Below are 6,031 nucleotides of genomic sequence, written 5' to 3' on the forward strand. Positions count from 1 at the left end.
ACCTGGTCCTGCTGAGGTGTGAGACATGGAGTGTTGAGGCGGAGTATAAGGCTGCTATTTGTATCCTGAGTTATTGCTCAGCTAATCAGGTTAACCCGCATCACACACACACACACACACACACACACACACACACACACACACACACAGCAGTGCACTTTCTGTAGTTGCTGCGCCTAGGCTGAGCGGATTGGGTCGGTTCCCCTTGGTCAGCACTGGGTGAGATTACTGACCACTCGCCGTGGTGTGATGAACAGAACAGAGTCTCGAGGCCTCGAAGCCCGCGGCGAGACTGAGCTCACGAGGCACATGTTGATCACACCACACACCTACACACCAGATCCTGATCCAAAATTCAAACAAAAACTTGCAAAATGATACTGGAGTTATATTTAAATGTAAACCTTCCTGTCATGGATGCAGATTCAGTAATAATATCTGTATTGTATCTAAAGCCAGAACCAACAGTAAAAGTAAATGTATATCTATTAAAGTAGTAAACTTATGGAACAGATTAGATGATGAACTAAAAAAGTGTAGCTCGATTAATAAATTTAAAAAAAAAAGTACAAAGCTAACATAGTAGATAAATACAAAGCATTAGTATGAAATAATAAAAGTAATAATAGTAACATAATGACATTACAGTTAGTACAAATAAGTAAAACAGCAATATAATTATAAATGAATAATACAGTGACACTATGGTACTATACTGTGCATTATTTCTATGTACTAATATGTATTATTTAACATATACATAAGCAAGGTACTATTATATTACTCTTAAATATATGATTAATAATTGAAACAGACTATAAAATAATATGTATATATTTTAAAAATTGCAATATGAAATTGAAACAGTAGGCTAAACTGTTTGGTATTTAAATTGTAGTATAAAAATAATAGCATACAGTGGAAGATGATACCTCGTGAGGTCTTAAGTTCTTTTGCTTTTGTTTTTCTTTCTTTTTTCTGTAAATGTAAATTATTATAACTGTATTTGTCGTTTTGTTTTCGCTTTCTCATTTTTTTCCTTTTGTTTTTTTTGTCTTCATTACTTACAGTGGTGCTTGAAAGTTTGTGAACCCTTTAGAATTTTCTATATTTCTGCATACATATGACCTAAAGCATCATCAGAGTTTCACACAAGTCCTAAAAGTAGATAAAGAGAACTCAGTTAAACAAATGAGACAAAAATATTATACTTGGTCATTTATTTATTGAGGAAAATGATCCAATATTACATATCTGTGAGTGGCAAAAGTATGTGAACCTCTAGGATTAGCAGTTAATTTGAAGGTGAAATTAGAGTCAGGTGTTTTCAATCAATGGGATGACAAGCAGGTGTGAGTGGGCACCCTGTTTTATTTAAAGAACAGGGATCTATCAAAGTCTGATCTTCACAACACATGTTTGTGGAAGTGTATCATGGCACGAACAAAGGAGATTTCTGAGGACCTCAGAAAAAGCGTTGTTGATGCTCATCAGGTGGGAAAAGGTTACGAAACCATCTCTAAAGAGTTTGGACTCCACCAATCCACAGTCAGACAGATTGTGTACAAATGGAGGAAATTCAAGACCACTGTTACCCTCCCCAGGAGCGGTCAACCAACAAAGATCACTCCAAGAACAAGGCGTGTAATAGTCGGCGAGGTCACAAAGGACCCCAGGGTAACTTCTAAGCAACTGAAGGCCTCTCTCACATTGGCTAATGTTAATGTTCATGAGTCTACCATCAGGAGAACACTGAACAACAATGGTGTGCATGGCAGGGTTGCAAGGAGAAAGCCACTGCTCTCCAAAAAGAACATTGCTGCTCATCTGTAGTTTGCGAAAGATCACGTGGACAAGCCAGAAGGCTATTGGAAAAATGTTTTGTGGACGGATGAGACCAAAATAGAACTTTTTGGTTTAAATGAGAAGCGTTATGTTTGGAGAAAGGAAAACACTGCATTCCAGCACAAGAACCTTATCCCATCTGTGAAACATGGTGGTGGTAGTATCATGGTTTGGGCCTGTTTTGCTGCATCTGGGCCAGGACGGCTTGCCATCATTGATGGAACAATGAATTCTGAATTATATCAGCAAATTCTAAAGGAAAATTTCAGGACATCTGTCCACGAACTGAATCTCAAGAGAAGGTGGGTCATGCAGCAAGACAACGACCCTAAGCACACAAGTCGTTCTCCCAAAGAATGGTTAAAGAAGAATAAAGTTCATATTTTGGAATGGCCAAGTCAAAGTCCTGACCTTAATCCAATCCAAATGTTGTGGAAGGACCTGAAGCGAGCAGTTCATGTGAGGAAACCCACCAACATCCCAGAGTTGAAGCTGTTCTGTACGGAGGAATGGGCTAAAATTCCTCCAAGCCGGTGTGCAGGACTGATCAACAGTTACCGCAAACATTTAGTTGCAGTTATTGCTGCACAAGGGGGTCACACCAGATACTGAAAGCAAAGGTTCACATACTTTTGCCATTCACTGATATGCAATATTGGATCATTTTCCTCAATAAATAAATGACCAAGTATAATATTTTTGTCTCATTTCTTTAACTGGGTTCTCTTTATCTACGTTTAGGACTTGTGTGAAAATCTGATGATGTTTTAGGTCATATTTATGCAGAAATATAGAAAATTCTAAAGGGTTCACAGACTTTCAAGCACCACTGTACTTTTGGAGTGGCACAGTGGTGTAGTGGTTAGCACTGTTATAAATAAATAATTAAAGAAAATAAATAAAAAATAAAGAGCTAAATAAAGCCGTTTCTTAGACAACCTGAAAATGCTGATCATGACTGAAATTTAAACTCAATAATAATAATAATAATAATAATAAAACCTTAATGATATAAATCGCAATCAATTAGTACATGACATTCTTACGTGTTCATCATGAATGCAGAATTAACACTTAATAATAGTGAAAGAAAATCTTTATATCTGTAATTGAATGATTCAATGATTCAGTGTGGGCGGCACGGTGGTGTAGTGGTTAGCGCTGTCGCCTCATAGCAAGAAGGTCCGGGTTCGAGCCCCGTGGCCAGCGAGGGCCTTTCTGTGTGGAGTTTGCATGTTCTCCCCGTGTCCCCGTGGGTTTCCTCCGGGTGCTCCGGTTTCCCCCACAGTCCAAAGACATGCAGGTTAGGTTAACTGGTGACTCTAAATTGAGCGTAGGTGTGAATGTGAGTGTGAATGGTTGTCTGTGTCTACGTGTCAGCCCTGTGATGACCTGGCGACTTGTCCAGGGTGTACCCCACCTTTCGCCCATAGTCAGCTGGGATAGGCTCCAGCTTGCCTGCGACCCTGTAGAACAGGATAAAGCAGCTCGAGATAATGGATGGATGGATGGATGGATACTTACTTTTGATATATATAAATGAAATGTAAAAAGTGTAGGCGCAATAAGCCAAGGCATCAGCCTATACCTTTTCGGTCAGAATTCCATTGATTAAATGAAAGTATTGTACTTTATGATGTGCTTAAAATGACCGAAATAAAACTATACTATACTATATCCTATCAACATGTAACTTAAATTAAAGTTGAATAGTTTGAGCTTAAACCAGAATAAAACTCTCCTGACACATAACAGTGCATCCTGAAGTGTACTTTACTCCTCTTATACCACAGCAAATTGTCAACATTTACATTTACAGCCCCAAATCAAAAGAAGTCGGGACGTTATATTGAAATTAAAACGAAAACCATGTGTAAATAATCTTTGACCTGTACTGCACTCAGAACAGTACAACAACACAAGTTTGATGTTTTACCTCATGAATTTTATTGGTTTTTTTTTTCCAAATAAATGCATTTCAATTTTGATTCTTGCAACACATTAAAAAAAGTTGGGACAGTAAAGCATTTACTACTTGATCATGTTATCAACACCTTCTGACCAATCAGAATTCAGCAGTGCCGTCATTTACTTTACTCCGTATTAAACAGCAGACGGAGATGTCCTTACAGAATTTTCCTTTTTCAATTTTCATTATCAGTCAAATGAAATTCTACGAGATCTCGGAATGCATGAAGGTTTCTTCAAGATTCAAGATGTTTATTTGTCATATACACAATAACAGACACAGTGGTTTATTATTGGGTAATGAAATTCTTATTTTGCAACTTCCCGACCAAACTATGCTTACCAATATAAAAAAAAAGAAATATATATATATATATATATATATATATATATATAAAATATGAAATATAAAGTGCATATGGAATGCAAAATATAAAAGTAGAATGAAAAATGAAGATAACATTTAAAAAAAAAATTGGTTGAATTTGAGCTGATACACTTCCACAGCAATGAGCTTTAAATGATCAGTAATGAAAAGATATATCCAGTAAATGTAGAGTAAACACCCTGCACTGTACTGAACGCTGCACTAAACACTCACACTGCTGTAAACGTTTCAGGGGCCTCACAATAAAATAACAGCTGGAGTGCAGGAGAGCGGCCACGCCCCATGATAGAGAAATAAATCACTCTAAAGATACACAGACAAAGGCATGGATGGATAGACAGACTGAGATAGATAGATAGATAGATAGATAGATAGATAGATAGATAGATAGATAGATAGATAGATAGATAGATAGATATTAAACAGACAGACAGATTAGTAGACAGCCAGACACATTAATGACAGACAGACAGACAGACAGACAGACAGACAGATAGACAGATAGATAGATAGATAGATAGATAGATAGATAGATATTAGACCAGGCCCGGCCCTTACCAATTTGACACTCTAGGCAAGATTTTAGGTGGCGCCCCCTCCCCAACACCAGTTAAAGCCACTGATAGTGTATCTATACTAACAAGAAATGGAATAGCTTTGTCTTAAAACATTCTATTTAAACAAAAAAATTGCACATTCAAAATACTTAATTAAAGGCATTAAATAAAGAAATTGCACATTCAAAATATTTAATACTGAATTAAAGAAACAAATACAAATTATGAACTGAATATATGAAACATAATATAAATGGCTTACATAAAGTATTACATTTACAGTACTCCCAAAATAAAAAATGTAAACAAGTGTTGTAATTCGTAAATGCAATATAAATAAGGCATTGCACAAAATAAGATATTAAAGAAACCAGTGTGCATGAAAAATACAAGAATTTAAATAAAAATAAAAAATATATAAAATTGTGATATTAAAAAGACCTCTAGTGGTGTTTTTTGGTACTGCCTTCAACTTCAACTATTGAAAAACTAAATGTAGAACAGGGGGAAAAAACTGTTGATATGTAACTATATGTGTATATGTTGATATTGAATATAGTACAAGGGAAATACTAGTTTACTATATGTTGATATGTTGTGTTGCTTTCCTATTTTTTTTTCTCAGCACTTTGATGTCTGTCCTGTCTCTGTCCACATATGGGAGAGTGAAAAATGTAATTTCAGCTCCTTTGTATGACTGGTGCATGTGAGGAAATTGACAATAAAAGTTGAACTTGAACTACACCAGCGCGTCCTCAATCTCACATAACCTGCTACAGCTTTACCCTCCTAGTCTTTCTTGCAGCAAAGTCATCATCATCATCATCATATGTTGGACGACATATGGTCGGACAAGAGGGGGCACCTTGGGAAAGTAACAGGTCTATTAATGATAATAATAATAATAATTATTATTATTATTATTATTTACTGAATTCCTCACCACCTGCTCGGTGAGTTGCTTTTGTGTCTTCTTCCTTTACAGGAGAGAAAGTGTGCCATTTATGCTATTTGTAAAGAGAACACATCTGAGTGCTTGTTTCGTTTCCCTGCAGTCTTGACGCACTGAGATTGTTTCTTGTTTTCAACGCGTTTATTATATTTTCCTCCAGGAAGCTCTTCGCAACATGGTTGCTTGAATGAGCTGCTAAACTGTCATTTTAATGAGAACACAGATCAATAAAGCAACTTTGTTTTATTAAAAAAAAAAAACACGTGCCAGGCACCATTGGAATATCTCGCTGCGAAACGTGTTCGGTGCATAAAAGACCTT

The sequence above is a fragment of the Neoarius graeffei genome, chromosome 23 (assembly GCF_027579695.1).
Source record: "Neoarius graeffei isolate fNeoGra1 chromosome 23, fNeoGra1.pri, whole genome shotgun sequence".
NCBI lineage: Eukaryota > Metazoa > Chordata > Actinopteri > Siluriformes > Ariidae > Neoarius > Neoarius graeffei.